Source organism: Lolium perenne, chromosome 7 (assembly GCF_019359855.2).
Source record: "Lolium perenne isolate Kyuss_39 chromosome 7, Kyuss_2.0, whole genome shotgun sequence".
Classification (NCBI taxonomy): Eukaryota; Viridiplantae; Streptophyta; class Magnoliopsida; order Poales; family Poaceae; genus Lolium; species Lolium perenne.
In genome coordinates, this window is record NC_067250.2 from 124,091,423 (window position 1) to 124,112,497 (window position 21,075).

Here is a 21,075-nt window from a genome sequence, read left to right on the forward strand (position 1 = left end):
AGCTACTGCTATGGATCCATAGTACATGGATGAAATACTCACGCATCACTTCGGAGGCGGGCATGGCGATGTAGATGCCTCCGGCGATGACTTCCCCCTCCGGCAGGGTGCCGGGAAGAGCTTCAGAACCCTCCCGAGATGGGTTCTGCAATGGCGACCGCAACGGAACTTTTCGTGGATGGAGGCTCGGGTATTCAGGGTTTTCCCGAGATCATGAAATAAATAGGTGGAGGGGCGATGTCGGTGGAGGCTAGGGTGGACCACAGTACCCCTAGGTACAGGCTAGGGCCAGACCGCGCCTAGGGCTGGTGTGGCCGCCCTGCTTCCCCCCTTCGACTCCCTTCTGGACTCTGTCTTCGTTACGGAAAAATATTGATTTCGGCTTTTGTTTCGTCCAATTCCGAGAATATTTCATGTACAAATTTTCTGAAATAGAAAACAGCAGAAAACAGGGAACTGGCAGTATGTCATCTTGTTAATAGGTTAGTTCCGGAAAATGTATAAAAGTGCAACGAAGCATGAGCAAACCATATATAAATTGGTGTAAAACAAGAATGAAGCATAAAAAATTATAGATACGTTTGAGACGTATCAATGCCCGCCAGGCTTCACATGTTCACTAGAGCTTAATGTAATTTCTTTCCTGCAACGTTCATAGTTCCTCCCCGGAACAAGGAGTGACACTCTGTCGTTTAATACACTCTATGCAGGTGTGTTACTTTTTTCGTAGGAGACCATAAACCTTGTCAACCGGGCATACTTCCCATCCATACTCTCTTTTGCATGGGGTCCAGCTGATGATCTAAGACAGCTAGTGTCCTTCTCAACAACCCCACATACCCACCCATTTTTAAAGGTCTACCCTCCCCTTTATCGTATAGGTAGACCATTCCAGACAGTTGTCCTCACCTCTATCTAAACAATCCAGTACGCTCCACCATAGAAAATCTAGTAAATGAAATCTTAGACTTGAGATGGGATTGTTTATGTATGTTCCAAACAATTGGCCAAACTATCCCCTCATACTAGTTGTCCGTTGATATGCGAAAGGAAGAAGATCGAGCTAACTTTTCCATCCCATACCAGATCTCATGGTCAACGCACAATATACAGCACAAAAATCATTGACGACATTCCTTACCAGTCCTATCTGAATAAACACAGTTGCAATGGAACCTCCACCATCAGCAGAATCCATGGTTCTATCGGCCACCACATATTCAAATTCATAATTGTAGGAAAATAATACTTTGCTTTTAAATGCACGAATAGTATGAATAGTAATTTGCAAGTAGTTTGATATAAATACTTCAACGACATGTGCAAAACTAATCTTTCTGGAGACTGTGAGGTAATGTAGTTTAAAAGTTCAACTTGACCCGGGACCTCGGGTTATGAAAAGAAGCATCATTGTATGTAATGTTTACAGAACCATTTAATTATTCACAATTCAACTATCTTACAAAATTCACTTAAAAATCATATTTGTATTCCTTGAGACACTTAAGCTTCCAAAATAATTTTTTTTTGTAAAGTTTCTTTAGTAGAAACTTTTTGGAGTGTTTTTAGGGTTTTTATTATCCAACTATAAATAGCATGGGCCCACTAGTCAGCCTCTGACCTGGTCTGGTCAAACCAAACTGGCTCAGCTCGGTTGGAGCACTCTTTGATTCTCTCTCTCTCCCTCCCCTCACTCGTTCCTCCCCACCCATGAGCTCCCGCACCGCGTATCCGCGCTATTTCAACGAGCTCCAGCCACCTTCGCTGCCACCGTTGGTGTTAATCGATGAGCCTCGCTCCTCTTCGTTGTCTCGTCCGCTTGATTCATCTCTCGCTTCCTTGCGTGCTCACCCAAACCTTAACCCTAACTAGGGTTACAATGGTGGTGCTCATCGTGTCCTAGGGCTTCTTCCGCAGTGCTGGGGTGGTGTTGCTACTCAAGGACCTCATTGACGCTGCTGCTAGTCGTAGTCTGGTGGCGTCCGATGTGCCACCATGCTCTATGCTGCCATCCCGTGGCTCCATCAATGATCTCCCATGCACTACATCTCAGTAATTCGTCACCTCTCTTCTATCTGATGCTCTTCTACTCCTAGTTTGTCCTCGTATTAATCTAGATCATGATTTTGGCGCATTTTTTTTAAATAATACACTTTTTTTTGTTTATTTCAGAAATAATACTCGGTTTTGAGATATTTCAGAAATAATACACCGTCGGGTTCGTTGAACCCGAAATTTAAAACTCGGGGTAGAGGAACCCGAAATTTCAAAATCGGGGTAGAGGAACCCGACTTATTCTTTTGGCGGGAGGGCGAAAAAGGAAAAAGAAAAGGAAAAGAAAGAATCGGGTTTTAGAAACCCGATATTAGTGAATCGGGTTAGGCGACCCCGAGATTCCCACATATTTCGGGTTACTCTACCCCGATTTTTGAAATTTCGGGTTCCTCTACCCTAATTCTGAAATTTCGGGTTCCTCTACCCCAATTCCTTCTTTTTCGCGCGGAAACAGGATTAGTCGGGTTCCTCTACCCCGATTTTTGAAATTTCGGGTTCCTCTACCCCGAGTTTCAAATTTCGGGTTTCCTGAACCCGACAGTGTATTATTTCTGAAATATCTCAAAACCGAGTATTATTTCTGAAATAAAAAAAAAGTGTATTATTTAAAAAAAATTCGCATGATTTTGTATCTAGTAATTCTATTGCTCGTCTACTGTGTGATTACTTTCCCAATCCTCTTGGTAATCTTTCAATATAATCCTAAGGGATTTTGCCCGTGTGTGATTCGAATGGATATTCTCTAGTTCATCCATTTGATGAACTGATCTTGCCATGCTTAAGATTGTGCAGTTTCAAAAATAAGTGTTAACTGAACATTGGATACAGTTTCTTCGGCTAATGGTGTTAGTGTATTTTTCAGCTTCGTCTGTGATACCTCCGATCCGTATTACAGATTGTAGTATGATATGTTTTCCCCTAGAAGAGCTAGGTTTAATCGAACCTTGGGAAGTGCTGCTAAAATGGTGTAAAGGAAATGTCTACAAGACTTGCTAGTTTATTTTATTTTCTGTTTACCGGACATTTCTAGTTTACTTTTAAGGGGGTTGTGTTCAATGATGGAAATAGGCCAGGGTTAAGGTTTCTCTTGCAGCTATGCATACATATATAATTGAAGCGCATATGTGTAACAAATAAAATAGAGATAAAATATTTGTGAGTAGCACATCCGTAAATACTCTTGTCCCTAAAGCCAGAGGTGACAAGAGCCTCTTGGTCCAACCATTGTCCTCACAGCCGCAAGCAACAATATTTATTAAGTATATGAATACAGACCAAAACATTAAGTTAGATGATTGTGCCATGATCCCGAATGAATCACTAAACATGTACCATTACTTTCCTCTTTCTATCACTGAGGTTTCGCGGTAGCATGATACGTCCAAAACGTATCTACTTTCCCGAACACTTTTGCTATTGTTTTGCCTCTAATTTGTGTATTTTGGATACAACTAACACAGACTAACGCTGTTTTCAGCAGAACTGTTCTGTGTCTCGTTTTTGCGCAGAAATCCAACTTTCAGGAAAATCCTCAGAATTTATGCAGAAGGTCCTATTTTCCCAGAATATTGGCGGAGCCAGAAGGGCAAGCCAGGTGGGGGCCCGAGGGCCCCACACACTAGGCCGGCGCGGCCCAGGAGGGGCCCGCGCGGCCCTAGTGTGTGGCGGCCTCGGTCGGCCCCCGACGCCCTCCTTCGGACTACTTATTGCCTTCGACCTAAAAACGCATGGGACGAAGTCGAAGTCGCCAGAAACCCTCCAGAACGCCGCCACATCGCGAAACTCCGTCTCGGGAGCCAGAAGTCTCCGTTCTGGCACTCCGCCGGGACGGGGAATTGGAGGAGATCATCGCCATCATCACCACCGACGCCTCTCCATCGATCAGCCATGTTTCCCCCATCCATGTGTGAGTAATTCCCCCGCTGTAGGCCGAAGGGGATGGTAGGGATTGGATGAGATTGGTCATGTAATAGCATAAGATTGTTAGGGCATAGTGCCTAGTGTCCGTAATTGGTAATTTGATGATATTGTTGCAACTTGTTATGCTTAATGCTTGTCACTAGGGCCCGAGTGCCATGATCTCAGATCTGAACATGTTATTGTTTCATCATGATATCCATTGTTTTACGATCTTACCTACAAGTTGTATACACATGTCGCTGTCCGGAACCAATGGCCCCGAAGTGACAAGAATCGGGACAACCGGAGGGGATGGTAGTGATGTGAGGATCACATGTGTTCACGGAGTGTTAATGCTTTGCTCCGGTACTCTATTAAAAGGAGTACCTTAATATCCAGTAGATTCCCTAGAGGCCATTTGCCACCGGCTGGTAGGACAAAAGATGTTGTGCAAGTTTCTCATTGCGAGCACGTACGACTATAATTGGAACACATGCCTATTGATTGCTTTGTACTTGGACACCGTTTTATTATTATCTGCAAATGCCCTGCTATGATTGTTACATGATTTTCTCTCATCCATGCAACGCCCGTTATCCGTCCCCGTGCCTACAGTATTTTAATCCTGCTGTTTACTATAATCACTACTGCTGTCTCTGCTACTCTGTTGTTACTATTTCACTACTGCTACTGTTATAAAACTGTTACTACTGATAAACTCTTGCGAGCAAGTCTGTTTCCAGGTGCAGCTGAATTGACAACTCCGCTGTTAAGGCTTTCAAGTATTCTTTGTCTCCCCTTGTGTCGAATCAATAAATTGGGATTTACTTCCCGCGAAGAGTGCTGCGATCCCCTATACTTGTGGGTTATCATAGCACACCGTTCTCAACTTATCCCACCTCTTCCCTTGATCGATCCGAATGATATGGGTACCTACAGATCATCGAAACGAGGCAAATAGACAAGGATACAAGATTGCAAAACTCCTATTCAATCCTTACACATATAATAAGATTAGATGCACATAAACATTGCGAGGATTCACCCCAACTCGCAGCCTGTGAGGACTACCCACACATAATATCAAAATCAATAACAAAGATAGAATTTTTTGTGCAAAATACTTAGATTGAAATCACAATATTCTTACAATGGTCGCCAATTCTCAAGGATATCTCTATTACAATGGTGATGGATATGGCTATGGAGGAGATTGGAGATGGGATGGATGAACTATGGTGGTGGATCTCCTTTGGTGTTGTGCAGATGGATCTGATGGATGACGGCTCTGTTTGGCGACGAATGACTCTCTTTTTGGCATCGGTCCCTTCACAAAACTTATAGGGTTTGACCTTAGGAAGGCTGCGGCGTATGGTACGGGCGGACGGTACGGGTGGGGCTTGCCCGTACCGATTCCCGCTAAAGTACCTGGAACCTCCTCTTCGATCGTAGTCAACTTTGCCATACTCCTGACGCGATTTTCTTCAGCAATTGAGGTACATTTGTCATTATGACGTGATTTCCTGCACATCATCCAAAAATAGAAGAGGTTGCACATCTTTGCATTAATTAGTCATTAGTGGCATGTTGAGAGGTAAACTTAGTGAATTTCTTGACTTAGCTAAGGGTTTAAACACGAGAAAAAGTGGCGTATTTCACATCCATCAACTTTCCCAAGCTTAAACTTGATCGTCCTTGAGCAAGAAACAAAGAACCATAAGGAACTTGGCGTTTAAACCAAATCAACGAGAAAGAAAAATCACTTACAAGTGTTAGCCTTATGAGTCCAACACTTCTTCCATTCGAAAGCTTAGCATAGTTAGAGAAGTGCTAAAAATACAATACAAGCATCGGTAACTCGAGACAATCCCAATAAAGATTATAGACACAAATAACTAGTTGTGTAAACAATCACTCTATCTTAAATGGTTAACTCTCAGTTTTCCAATGAACACTAGAAGTTTATTAGCATCAAAATAAGTATGAGCATTCATGTCAAAAGAGGTATAAGCAATGAAGTATCTTAATTACACCCACATCAATTGATCAAGGCTATCAAAACACTTACTATCTATTCATTGTCGTTCAAGAATATTCATCTAATAGTAGCGAGTCCATGCCAAGACTTGAGAAGTGATACGTTGGATTCCTTTGACAGTTTCCAAGCAAGAGTCATGAATGACCTTTTTAGTAAGATTTGCGACAATCATGGGGCCAGTGGAGTTGCTAGCATCCCAAGAGTGTGCACAATAGAATGTTGACACGCATAAATCAATATCATAGATTGATTCACATGTTAACACACGTAAAACAATATCACATATTGATTCACAACATTACAGCTTGGCATGCGTCTCAACTACCACTAAGTTTCAATTATATCAAACAACTCCTATCAAGAGTGTTATCAAGTCTATCTCAACATCTATGGAGTTAAGTATCTTCAAAGTTAAAACCTTAAGACAATCAGTCATCGTACAAGTCATAATTTTATACCTTTTCTTGCTGTACTTGTTTGGCAATATTATTTTCAAGGCAAGACTCGGTTAACTAAATGAACTAGAGTAAGATCTTTCACAATTACTTAAACATACAAATAAAAACTCTACTCTAATTGCTTCAAATCACTCCTACTAGTACCATATCTTAATAGTCTACTTACTAGCATAAATAATATCAAACTTCTAAAGTGGGATACATAAGACATACCTCTTGTGTAGACGACTTCATATTTGTCTTCCTTATGATGTGTTCCTTGAAAACTCTTGGTAAATCTCTCCCATTAATAACATCAAGCAAAGATGCAATTGCAAATCAGCTTCTTCAAGAACAAGGATAAAAGGAAAAATATTTTTTGTATTTTTGTGAATTGGTATTGAGAGGGAAAGAGAAAAATATTGGTGACAAAGTAAGCAACTAAAAACAAAACAAATAAAAAGGAAAACATACTAAATAGAAAAGCAAATAAAAAGCAAAGTGTTGGAACAGACCAACACGAGTGTTTCAAAGCTCTTTTAAAGAGGTGGAGTACAAATTTATTCAACACAAATAAAGATGCTTGAGGAACACATCCCCAAGCTTAGGCTTTTGCAAGCCCTCTTGATGAGCTCATTGTGGTGGGGGATAATTCCCAAAGTTCCATTGACCACAACAATGAGTGAACTGGGAATTGAGGTCGGTGGTGTTGTCTCAAAGGTTTATGGTGAGGTTGCTCAGGTTCTCAATGCTTCCTTCGAGCGCGTATGTGTCCTGATAGGTGGTGAAGTGATGGAGTGGCTACTGCTCCTGCTCTGGTCCTGCATGTTCTTGTTCAACTTTCTCTTCTCCTTCTGTTTCATCTTGTTGTTGTGGTATATTTGACTCAACCTGCGCATCATAATGCAAATGCCTATCCTCGAGAGAGAGAGAGAGAGAAAAAACCATTAGGCAGAGGGATAGCAATCAAGTGGTCAACTCCTGATATGTTGACGTAATATCTACCATCTATCTTTCTAACCATACCACATGCATTCAGAGTAGTAAAACCAAGACGACGAGGGCCTTCAATTACTCGTAAATTACTTACATTGATGTTAAATCCTCTTGCCAAGATGGTGATGACTCCCCCTCCACATAGGGGGTCCCAAGTTTCAAGTGCTTGGTGGTTCAGGTAGAGGATGAGAATGGCGCCCAAGCTTGGGCGGATGTTGCTGTCTGGGAACACAGCCTTTGCGGGGACCATTATGTCCTCTTCATTGAGTCTTGTGAAATCACAATGTGCCTGCAATGCATTAGCAATAACATAGTACAAATAGCGAATAGCAGGGCACTCAATGCAGTTCCCCTTGGGGAGTGTGCTAGATACACTCATCCTAGTAAAATATCTGCTAGGTGATGGGTTCAAAGTAAAGCATGCATAGCGGTTGGCGGTGCTGCTATTCTCAAAGCCAAAGTAGTTGCACCACTCATCTAGAGTCAACTCATACTCACGATTCATCAAACGGAATGCTATCCGGTCGACTCCGAGCTGATTCTCCTCAGAGTTGTGGTACTGTCCCACAGTATGCTTCATGGTGCTGAGAAACTCGAGTGTCAAGCGGCGATAGGTGGCAGCCTCCTGAAAAACAAAGTCAAGCAAACCAACATTATTGCAAAGAGTATTGAAATCATGGCGTAGGCCTAGTTGGTTAAGAATATGGGGCATGCCTATTTTGTCGACTTGAGCTTGCGGTCCTTGATATGGCTGAAATGGTTGAGATGACGTCGGTCATCGAACTCGATACCGAGCGAAACGGGGGTGTCTTCAACCGATAGTGCAGCATGTGCAGCCACAGCACGCGAACGGCTCCTTGTGTATCTAAAAAGTAATTAGAAGTTTAGTGTCTTCAGTACAAATTAAAAACTTTAACAAAAATAAAAATCTGATCTAATTGAAATAGACATATGACCATCCTCTACACATCTTGTAAAAGAATGTCCTCTAATTTTGAAATCTAGCCTGCTCATTAAGGTGATGAAGTTCATAATATAATCTGTGTCTAGATTGATAATGACAAAAGCTAGAGCATGGATTCGCGGATAAAAAGTTAGGGATCAGAGGAGAAACGTACCATACTTCGATGGAGTGCGAGGAATCGACTAAAAATGAACGAATTTGGAGATCCAAATGAGTGTGTTTTGAGTTTGGAGGAGGAAGAGAGAGAGAGAGGATATGAAATTTTGATTAGGTTTACCTCTTCCCTGCCTATTTGTGGCTCCCGACGCGTGCTACGGGCGCACGGTAAGGGCACATCCCGTCCGTACCGGGTGCAGCTGCCTTAGGTTTAAGGCGTTCGACTCGGTACAGTCGGGTGGTACGGTGGTATCTCCCCGTACCGATGATCGCCAAAGTTACTGGATCCTTACTGAAATATTGAACTTTCATCGTCGAAGTGGTACGGGTGCGTGGTACGGTTTGGTCTGCCCGTACCGACGGTCGCGAAAGTTACTGGTTCCTTCGACAAACTTCCAATTTTCTTCGTCGGGAAGGGGATGTGGTACCGGCGCGTGGTACAGGAGGATCCCACCATACCGTTGGTCGCTAAAGTTACTGGAACCTGCGAACTTATAAATCTCTGTGCATTTTTTTCACATGCCCTTGTACATTTTTTTTCCTTAGTCATTATGACACGATTTCCTGCACATCATTCAAAAATAGAAGAGATTACACATCTTTGCATTAATTAGTCATTAGTGGTATGTTGAGAGGTAAACTTAGTCAATTTCTTGACTTATCTAATGGTTTAAACGCGAGAAAAAGTGACGTATTTCACAACCATCGGTCTGCTAGATAGATTTATACATATATATCCAATTGGGTAATTTGTATTTATCGATTTAGTTTACCTACATCCATGCTGAAGCTTATGTGTCTTATTTCATATATCTACACATTTGCAGATGTTGTTGCAATTATCCACTGCTCTGGATAATTTCTCATGGCTTTCTTTTGCCTGAACCATCCTTGATTTATTTCTCCAGATGACATAGTCTTGGGAAATCCCTGTGAGTATCCATGTATTAGCCCTGATGTTGTTGAGAACAATCTGAACACTGCAATATTCTTGTGATGCATGTGCTTGTGCGAGTGATTCCTAAATTACGCTAGTTCATGTGTTGTTAATGATTAACTCACTATTGTGCCTCTAGAGAGTCGGTACACTGAGTAAATCCCTCTGAAATGATGTCCTAAGCTTATTTTCACTTAAATGATGACTTGTAGCTTCATTAAGCCTTTTATTTTTTTTCACTTAAGCCCTTGTGATCTATGAATAAAGTAATCTACGTGGTGCCTCAGAAGAGTGGGCACAAATATTAACCATGCTATGCATTATCTAGTGTTGCAGGTGCTTGTGTGTAGTGAATAAATAGGCTTTGATCACTTCTAGTTGATCAATGATGCCAAACTATTCCTCTCAAGCAACTATTGATACTTGGGAGTGATGTGCTATGAAATATGAGATGAAATGGATCCAATTGATCTATCCTATTCTACTCTTGATTTTCCAAGTACCAACTTCTGTTTGCAGGTTAGTGTTGGTCTTCTGGCTTAAATAAACTTGCTTGTGGTAAGCATGCCCCTTCTAACTTCTTGATCTGGATCCTAGGTGTTCTATGTAATCATGATGGCTTGGTGGTTTTCTAGGTTGATGTGGTGATGTTTCTAGAACACATATGTGTTCTTGATGTTCTTGTGCTAGTACTATCGATGGATAATGATCTTGGTGTGCTCTACTAGTCTTACTGTGAGTTGTTGGGTTTTGCTAGCTGATGTCGCGGCTCCTCTTATGACATTGTAAATATCCTTGTGCTTTTGATACAACATAGTTTCATGTTGTGAGTAAGCTGTTATTGTGTGCGTTCCATGTGGTTCAAGTTTACACAAAGACAACACATCCCCCCTTAGGATGAGCTCGAATGTTCATGTTTATCACTGGCTAGTTATGTTCTGTGAGTTGATAAGTGTACAATAGTGATTGTGCAGGGTCATTATGTGATGATGTTGGTTAGTGACTGCTTACTAAGATCATTTTAAATGTTTAGTGTCAGCATGATTCCATTGTCATGTTTGCCTTATGCCTTCTTTTAGTGTCAATATGATTCCATTGTCATGTTTGCATTATGCCTTCTTAATGAGCTTAGCAAGATTAGAAAATGTTTTATTTAACTAGGGTTGCCTACTTTGTTATTTGCGTGTGATTGGAACACAAATGTCATTCTGACAATGTTGCCTTGGTAAGTACCATCACTGTGAGCTGTTCATGTTGCCTTGATGTCCCATTGCTGCTCCGATTTTCCATCATATGATTGTCCATGTTGCCTTTATAGATTTCCCTCTAATATGTTTGGTGAATTTCAAGAGTTCTTCGTGTAATCCCATTGTTGAGCTCAAATATCAAATTGCCTCACCCTTATGGTGAAGGCAAACATTCTAACCCTAATTAACCACAAACAACTTTGTCTTTTGTCCATTTTGCAAGGAATAAAGATTAGAAGAAGACATGAAGATTAGTATAGCTCTTTGTTGTAGATTTCATCTTCTTTTAGTTTTCCTTTCCCAGATATTTTAATAAACATTGTAATGTTTATACTTCGAATAAAACAGTATTTACTTTTTTATGCTTGTGTTCCTATATTTTTTCGAGTTACATTTAAATTCAATTTGAATATAGAATTAAAAATCTATTTTGAATTCAAATGATGTCCTTGAGTTAAACTCTTTTCCATGTTTCGCTTTTTGAAAATAAATTCACAAAGTTAATTGTAAGATGAACACACTCTCCTAATGATCTAATACCTAAATCATCAAGATTGGAATGTGATCTTGATACGTCCAAAACGTATCTACTTTCCCGAACACTTTTGCTATTGTTTTGCCTCTAATCTGTGTATTTTGGATACAACTAACACGGACAAACGCTGTTTTCAGCAGAATTACTATGGTGTCTCATTTTTGTGCAGAAATTCAACTTTCAGGAAAATCCCCGGAATTTATGTCGAAGGTATTATTTTTCCAGAAGAATCACGGAGCCAGAAGGGCAGACCTGGGGGAGGCCCAGGCCCCCCAGACACTAGGCCGACGCGGCCCAGGAGGGGGGCGCGCCGCCCTAGTGTGTGGCCTCCTCGGCTGGCCTCCGACTCCCTCCTCTGGACTACTTAAGGGTTTCGATCTAAAAACGCGAGAGGGGAAGTCGAAGTCGCGAGAAACCTCCCAGTACGCCGCCACCATCGCGAAACTCCGTCTCTGGACCAGAAACTCCGTTCTGCCACTCCGCCGGGACGGCGAATTGGAGGAGATCATCGCCATCATCACCACCGACGCCTCTCCATCGACCAGCAATGTTTCCCCCATCCATGTGTGAGTAATTCCCCCGCTGTAGGCTGAAGGGGATGGTAGGGATTGGATGAGATTGGTCATGTAATAGCATAAGATTGTTAGGGCATAGTGCCTAGTGTCCGTAATTGGTACTTTGATGATATTGTTGCAACTTGTTATGCTTAATGCTTGTCACTAGGGCCCGAGTGCCATGATCTCAGATATGAACATGTTATTGTTTCATCATGATATGCATTGTTTTATGATCTTACCTGCAAGTTGTATACACATGTCGCTGTCCGGAACCCGAGGCCCCGAAGTGACAGAAATTAGGACAACCGGAGGGGATGGCAGCGATGTGAGGATCACATGTGTTCACGGAGTGTTAATGCTTTGCTCCGGTACTCTATTAAAAGGAGTACCTTAATATCCAGTAGATTCCCTAGAGGCCCGGCTGCCACCGGCTGGTAGGACAAAAGATGTTGTGCAAGTTTCTCATTGCGAGCACGTACGACTATATACGGAACACATGCCTATGGATTGCTTTGTACTTGGACACCGTTTTATTATTATCTGCAAATGCCCTGCTTAGATTGTTACATGAGTTTCTCTCATCCATGCAACGCCCGTCATCCATCCCTGTACCTACAGTATTTTAATCCTGCTGTTTACTAAAATCACTACTCGTCTCTCGTTACTCTGCTTTGTTATTTCACTATCGCTCTACGTTTATAAAGCATTACTCTTGATAAACTCTTGCGAGCAAGTCTCTGTTTCAGTGCAGCTGAATTGACAACTCCGCTGTTAAGGCTTTCAAGTATTCTTTGTCTCCCCTTGTGTCGAATCAATAAATTGGGTTTTACTTCCCGTGAAGACTGTTGCGATCCCCTATACTTGTGGGTCATCAAGACTATTTTCTAGCGCCGTTGCCGGGGAGCATAGCTTTATTTGGAAGTTCACTTGGATTGATATTGTTCGCTGCAAATTCTCCATCATGGGTAAATCTCGCGATCCTAAAGTCGCCATATTACCATCCACTACAAGAAAAGGTACAACTCTGAGTACCTCTGCTGCTCTTGATTCACCATCTGTGATGAGTGATACGTCTCCGACGTATCGATAATTTCTTATGTTCCATGCCACATTATTGATGATATCTACATGTTTTATGCACACTTTATGTCATATTCGTGCATTTTCTGGAACTAACCTATTAACAAGATGCCGAAGTGCCAGTTCCTGTTTTCTGCTGTTTTTGGTTTCAGAAATCCTAGTAACGAAATATTTTCGGAATTGGACGAAATCAACGCCCAGGTTCCTATTTTGCCCGGAAGCATCCAGAACACACGAGAACCGCCAGAGGAGGGGCACAGGCCCACCAAACCCTAGGCCGGCGCGGCCAGGGGGGGGCCCGCGCCCCCCTATAGTGTGGGCACCCCTTCGACCTCCTGACGCCGCCTCCTCCGCCTATTTAAAGCCTCCGTCGTGAAAACCCTGATACGTTCGACGAAACCCACAGAAACCTTCCAGAGCCGCCGCCATCGCGAAGCCAAGATCTGGGGGACAGGAGTCTCTGTTCCGGCACGCCGCCGGAACGGGGAAGTGCCCCCGGAAGGCTTCTCCATCGACACCGCTGCCATCTCCACCGCCATCTTCATCACCGCTGCTGCTCCCATGAGGAGGGAGTAGTTCTCCATCGAGGCTCGGGGCTGTACCGGTAGCTATGTGGTTCATCTCTCTCCTATGTACTTCAATACAATAATCTCATGAGCTGCCTTACATGATTGAGATTCATATGATGATGCTTGTAATCTAGATGTCATTATGCTAGTCAAGTGAATTTTACTTATGTGATCTCCGGAGACTCCTTGTCCCACGTGTGTAAAGGTGACAGTGTGTGCACCGTGTGGGTCTCTTAGGCTATATTTCACAGAATACTTATTCACTGTTATGAATGGCATAGTGAAGTGCTTATTTATATCTCTTTATGATTGCAATGTGTTTTATCACAATTTATCTATGTGCTACTCTAGTGATGTTATTAAAGTAGTTTTATTCCTCCTGCACGGTGTAATGGTGACAGTGTGTGCATCCGTGTTAGTACTTGGCGTAGGCTATGATTATGATCTCTTGTAGATTATGAAGTTAACTATTGATATGATAGTATTGATGTGATCTATTCCTCCTTTCTTAGCATGAAGGTGACGATTATTGCATGCTATGTTAGTACTTGGTTTAGTCTTATTGATCTTTCATGCACTCTAAGGTTATTTAAATATGAACATTGAATTGTGGAGCTTGTTAACTCCGGCATTGAGGGTTCGTGTAATCCTACGCAATGTGTTCATCATCCAACAAGAGTGTAGAGTATGCATTTATCTATTCTGTTATGTGATCAAAGTTGAGAGTGTCCACTAGTGAAAGTCTGATCCCTAGGCCTTGTTCCTAAATACTGCTATCGCTGCTTATTTACTGTTTTACTGCGTTACTACTGCTGCGTTACTACTGCTCCTATTTATTCATACCACCTGTATTTCACTATCTCTTCGCCGAACTAGTGCACCTATTAGGTGTGTTGGGGACACAAGAGACTTCTTGCTTTGTGGTTGCAGGGTTGCATGAGAGGGATATCTTTGACCTCTTCCTCCCTGAGTTCAATAAACCTTGGGTGATCCACTTAAGGGAAAACTTGCTGCTGTTCTACAAACCTCTGCTCTTGGAGGCCCAACACTATCTACAGGAAAAGGAGGGGGCGTAGACATCAATGAGTCAACTTGTTTCACCGCCGCAAGCTTCACTTGCAGGTACTTCTGCTGAATCTGAAAACTCTCATAATATTGATAATGTTTCTGCTGTGCTTGATGATAGTGGTTCATTGGGATCTTTTCTAGATGCTACAATTGCTAGGTCTAGACAAATTGAAAATACTGAAACTCCTAATGCTGCTACACCTGTTAATTCACCTAAGTCTATTGATTATTCTAGTGATGATCCTGATGAAGATTATGTGGAACTTGATGATGATTTTATTAATAGATGCAATGCTACTGCTGATGCAAGAAAAATTAAAAAATTTCTCGCACAATATACTGTTAGATATAAGGTATCTCCTGATCCTAAATTTGCCACATCTCCTATAAACATTAAGGATAAAGATTATGATTTTTCTCTTGATCTATCTCATATAGCTATTGTTGAGAAAACACCCTTTTGTGGTACTAGAAATGAAAGTGCTGTAGAACATATGAATGAACTTTCTTCTATGAGTAGCTTGTTTTCTGATGATGTTAAGATGCGTACTTATTTCGTTGCTAAATTTTTTCATTTCTCATTAAAGGATGATGCTAAAACTTGGTATAATAATTTGCCTCCTGGCTCTATTAAAAGTCCAGGTGATTTGCTTAATGTTTTCTTTCGGAAATACTTTCCTGCTAGTGCTCAACATGCTGCTTTACAGAAAATTTATAGCTTTGACCAGGAAGATGGAGAGAAATTGCCTAAAGCATGGGCAAGATTTTGCTCTCTTATCAGAGCTCGACCTGGACATGATTTGGAAAAGCATGATTTACTTGATATATTTTATAGTGGACTAACCGTTGAGTCTAGAGCATATTTGGATAGTTGTGCTGGTTGTGTTTTCAGGAAAAGAACTCAGCTTTGAAGAATTATTGGCTAAAATAGGCCGGAATCATGATGATTGGACTACACCTGAACCAACTCCGACACCAATATTGAAGAAGAGGGGTTTGATTAAATTAAATGATGAAGATATGAGGGAAGCCAAGAAGTCTCTTAAGGAGAAAGGTATTAAATCCGAAGATGTGAAGAATCTACCTCCCAGAGAAGATTTATGTGAGATAATTCCCCCTTCATCCATGATTGAGGTAAACTCCCTTCAACGCTTTACTAGGGAAGATATTCCGTATTCAAAACCTCCTGCTCAATGCTTAGATGAGTTTGATAATTATATTGTTAAGTAAGAAAATTTTAATATGAGAGTAGAGAATCATCTAATGGAAAATTCTCAAGCTATTAGTAATTTGCATGATATTGTGGAGAGAACCTCCAATGATGTTAAGATGCTTGTTAAACATTTTCATATGGTTCAAACTCAAATTGATCAACTCACTAAAGTGCAAAATGACTTGTTAAAAAATAATTCTAAAGAGAAACATGCTTATGAAGTAACAACTAGAGGCGGTGTTTCTACCCAGGATCCTCTATATCCTGAAGGGCATCCCAAAAGAGTTGAACAAGATTCTCAATGCATTGAACCTAGTGCTCCTTCTAAGAAAAAGAAGAAGAAACATAAAAATGTTGTAGAATCCTCTGAACCTGTTAATGATCCTAATAGTATTTCTATTTCCGATGCTGAAACTGAAAGTGGTAATGAACATGATAATGATAATGATAAGAATGATGCTTCTGATAAAGAAGAGGTTGAGGATGAACCTGAAAAGCATGCTAAAAATAAAAAGTATACTAAAGAAGATTTTATTGCTAAGAAACATGGTAATGAAAGGGAACCTTGGGTACAAAAGAAAATGCCTTTTCCTGCTAAGAAACTAAAATCTAAGGAAGAAGAACATTATAATAAATTTTGCGATTGGATGAAACCTTTATTCTTGCAAATCCCTTTGACTGATGCTATTGAATTGCCTCCTTATTCAAAGTATATGAAAGATATTGTCTCTAACAAAAGGAAAATTCCTAATGAGGAGATTTCCACTATGCTTGCTAATTACTCTTTCAATGGCAAAGTTCCAAAGAAGTTGGGCGACCCAGGTATACCGACTATTCCTTGTTCTATTAAAAATAATTATGTTAGAACTGCTCTATGTGATTTGGGAGCCGGTGTTAGTGTTATGCCTTTTTCTGTTTATAAGAGACTTTACTTAGATAAGTTGATACCTACTGATATATCTTTGCAAATGGCTGATAAATCTACTGCTATTCCTGTTGGTATATGTGAGGATGTTCCTGTTCAAGTTACTAATAACTGCTTGATATTAACTGATTTTGTTGTGTTGGAAATGCTTGAAGATGATAATATGTCTATTATTCTTGGGAGACCTTTTCTTAACACCGCAGGGGCTGTTATTGATTGCAATAAAGGAAAAGTTACTTTCAATGTTGATGACAAGGAGTATACCGTCTATTTCCCCAAGAGGATTGATAATGTATGTGGAGTTAATACTATTTCTAATGTGAGAACTATCAAAGTTGTAACTATTGATTGTCCTATATATGAGCCTAAAGAAGGATATCAAAATCTTATGATTGGATCCATATCAATACAATTCAAGGTAACATGATTGATTTGAGGTTTATTTCTTCTTAGGCTATGTAAAATTTATTTGGTGGCAAGACTTGATCAACCTTGTTAACAAATACTTTTTATATGCATAGAGGAGGTAAACAACATTTCTTTCTTCCTCCACTTGTTCTACTTGCTGTAGCACTTTTGTTTTGCAAAGTTCCTTAGTTAATTAGAGATTTCAAAATCTTTTCCTGTCCAGTAATAATAAACTTAATACCCAGAAATGTGCATTTTTCAAAGTTTTCAAAAATTCACAAAAATTATACCGTTGGTCCTATTTTTCGAAGACGCACCTGGGAGCACCTGGGGATTACCAGTGGGGCACCCCAGGGTGGCACCCCACAAGCCGGCGCGGCCAGCAAGGGGGGGCGCGCCACCCTGGTGTGTGGGTCCCCCTTTGCCCCACTTTTTCATCTCTTCCTCCCACTCTCTTCTCTCTCCCGAAAAAAATCGCACCAGTTTCCTCTCACTCGCGTTTCTGCTCAAGAGCTCAAGATTTCTCGATCTCTTTGCTCAGCCCAGATTTCTGTCTGAAATTTGGCACATTTGCTCTCCGGTATGTGACTCCTCCGATTATCCAAGTAGAATTTTGTTTGGTTGAGTATATCTTGAATATTTTGCTGCTGTAGGTAACATGTTTAGTAAGCTTGCATGCTTGTTCTAAGTTGTAGAAACTAGTTTTGATGCATGATTAGTACTCTAGCAAGTTCCTATAGTAGTTTCCTTCAATTATATGTCACCAAATCAAATTTTATATTGTTGTTGAAAAATTTCAGAAAAGGAAGATGGATAATTGTAACTTTGGAGAAGTGTTTGAGAGAGAGATGACAAGCACGGGAAGGCCCTCTAGGACCGCCACCCGATTTAGGCGATCCTATAATGAGGATGTCATCGCGCCAAGCTTCGAGCCCGAAGAAGACAATGGAGTCCCTAATGCTTCATCTTTCCCATGTTATGACTTTTTGAATAATGCAGGGTTGCTGGATGATTTCTTGACCCTCGTTGATAAGGCGGGCTTAACCGCCTATATGGGAGATGAAAGGGAGCAATACCTCATGCTCACCAAAATCTTTGTTGAGAGCTTCAAGTTCGACAACAAGCACTATCGCCCGACAGTTGCATTCAAGATGTATGGTAATCCTATTACTATGAAATTGGAAGAATTTTGTGTTGCATTGGGTATTACCCCTGTAGGTACAGCGAAGAGGATTGAGGACAATCCCAGGGCTTTGCTTGAGCTCTATCGAGAGATCACCAATGATGATTGCCGCACCATTCAGCGTGGCAAGATAAGGAACATCCAATTCCCCGCCATAAAGTATTTTGCTTATTACCTTGCTACTAGCATTCTTGGTAGAGAGAACACTAGCAATATTTCTAGCTATCATCTTGCTTTCTTAATTGCTGCACTCACTGGAGAGACATCTTATCATCTTGGTTCTCTTATTGCTCGCCGCTTGTCTAGCAAGGGGCCTATTTTTGGAGGAATTATTGCATCACGCATTTTAGCACATCTAGAACTTCCTCTTGACCCTACTGATGTGCCATTAACTCCTATAAGGCTTGATATTGCTGCTATGAAGAGCCATCAATTTGTTACAGCTGATTCTAGTTCAGATAATTGTAGGATAACGTTGCATAGAAAACAAAAATTTTCCTACCGCGAACACGCAATCCAAGCCAAGATGCAATCTAGAAGACGGTAGCAACGAGGGGGTATCGAGTCTCACCCTTGAAGAGATTCCAAAGCCTACAAGATGAGGCTCTTGTTGCTGCGGTAGACGATCACTTGCCGCTTGCAAAAGCGCGTAGAAGATCTTGATCACGATCGGTTCCGGCGCCACGAACGGGCAGCACCTCCGTACTCGGTCACACGTTCGGTTGTTGATGAAGACGACGTCCACCTCCCCGTTCCAGCGGGCAGCGGAAGTAGTAGCTCCTCTTGAATCCGACAGCACGACGGCGTGGTGTCGGTGGTGGTGAAGAAGTCCGGCGGAGCTTCGCTAAGCTACGCGGGCAATATGGAGGAGAGGGGGGCGGCTAGTGTTTGGGAGGGGTGGCCGGCCACTCTATGGGGGGCGGCCAGCTTGTGGTCTTGGGGTGGCCGGCCCCCTCCCTTGGCCCCTCATTATATAGGTGGATCCCCAAGTGTTGGTGTCCAAGTCTTCGAATAAGACCCGAACCAAAACCTTCCATAAGAGGAAACCTAGCCCAACTAGGACTCCCACCAAAAGGTGGGATTTCCACCTCCCATGTGGGGGGTGGCCGGCCCCCTATGGAGGAGTCCACTTGGGACTCCTCCCCATCTAGGGCTGGCCGGCCATGGAGGTGGAGTCCCATGTGGACTCCACCTTCCTTGGTGGTTTCTTCCGGACTTTTCTAGAACCTTCTAGAACCTTCCATAGAACCTTCCGCGACATTTTATTTCACATAAAATGACATCCTATATATGAATCTTATTCTCCGGACCATTCCGGAACTCCTCGTGATGTCCGGGATCTCATCCGGGACTCCGAACAAATATTCGAACTCCATTCCATATTCAAGTACTACCATTTCAACATCCAACTTTAAGTGTGTCACCCTACGGTTCGAGAACTATGCGGACATGGTTGAGTACTCACTCCGACCAATAACCAATAGCGGGATCTGGAGATCCATAATGGCTCCCACATATTCAACGATGACTTTAGTGATCGAATGAACCATTCACATATATTACCAATTCCCTTTGTCTCGCGATATTTTACTTGTCCGAGGTTTGATCTTCGGTATCACTCTATACCTTGTTCAACCTCGTCTCCTGACAAGTACTCTTTACTCGTACCGTGGTATGTTGTCTCTTATGAACTCATTCATATGCTTGCAAGACATTTAGACGACATTCCACCGAGAGGGCCCAGAGTATATCTATCCGTCATCGGAATGGACAAATCCCACTGTTGATCCATATGCCTCAACTCATACTTTCCGGATACTTAATCCCACCTTTATAGCCACCCATTTACGCGGTGGTGTTTGGTGTAATCAAAGTACCTTTCGGTATAAGTGATTTACATGATCTCATGGTCATAAGGACTAGGTAACTATGTATCAAAAGCTTATAGCAAATAACTTAATGACGAGATCTTATGCTACGCTTAATTGGGTGTGTCCATTACATCATTCACACAATGACATAACCTTGTTATTAATAACATCCAATGTTCATGATTATGAAACTAATCATCCATTAATCAACAAGCTAGTTTAAGAGGCATACTAGGGACTTCTTGTTTGTCTACATATCACACATGTACTAATGTTTCGGTTAATACAATTCTAGCATGATATATAAACATTTATCATAAACATTAAGATATAAATAATAACCACTTTATTATTGCCTCTAGGGCATATCTCCTTCAGTCTCCCACTTGCACTAGAGTCAATAATCTAGATTACATTGTAATATACCTAACACCCATGGCATTCTGGTGTTGGTCATGCTTTGCCCTAGGGAGAGCTTTAGTCAACGGATCTGCTACATTCAGATCAGTGTGTACTTTGAAAATCTTTACTTCTCCATCTTCGATGTACTCGCGAATCGAGTGGTAACGCAGCTTGATATGCTTCAGCCTCTTGTGTGACCTTGGCTCTTGTGCATTGGCGATGGCACCCATGTTATCACAGTAAATGATTAATGGGTCCAATGCACTAGGAACCACACCGAGCTCTACAATGAACCTCTTCATCCATACCGCTTGATGAAGCCTCTGAAGCCGCTATGTACTCGATTCTGTTGAAGACTTCGCCACTGCACCGCTTCGAGCTTGCCCAGCTCAGCTGCAGCACCATTCAATATAAACACGTACCCAGATTGTGACTTAGAGTCATCGGGATCAGTGTTCCAACTTGCATCGGTGTAACCGTTTACAACGAGCTCTTGGTCACCTCCATAACAAAGAAACATATCCTTAGTTCTTTT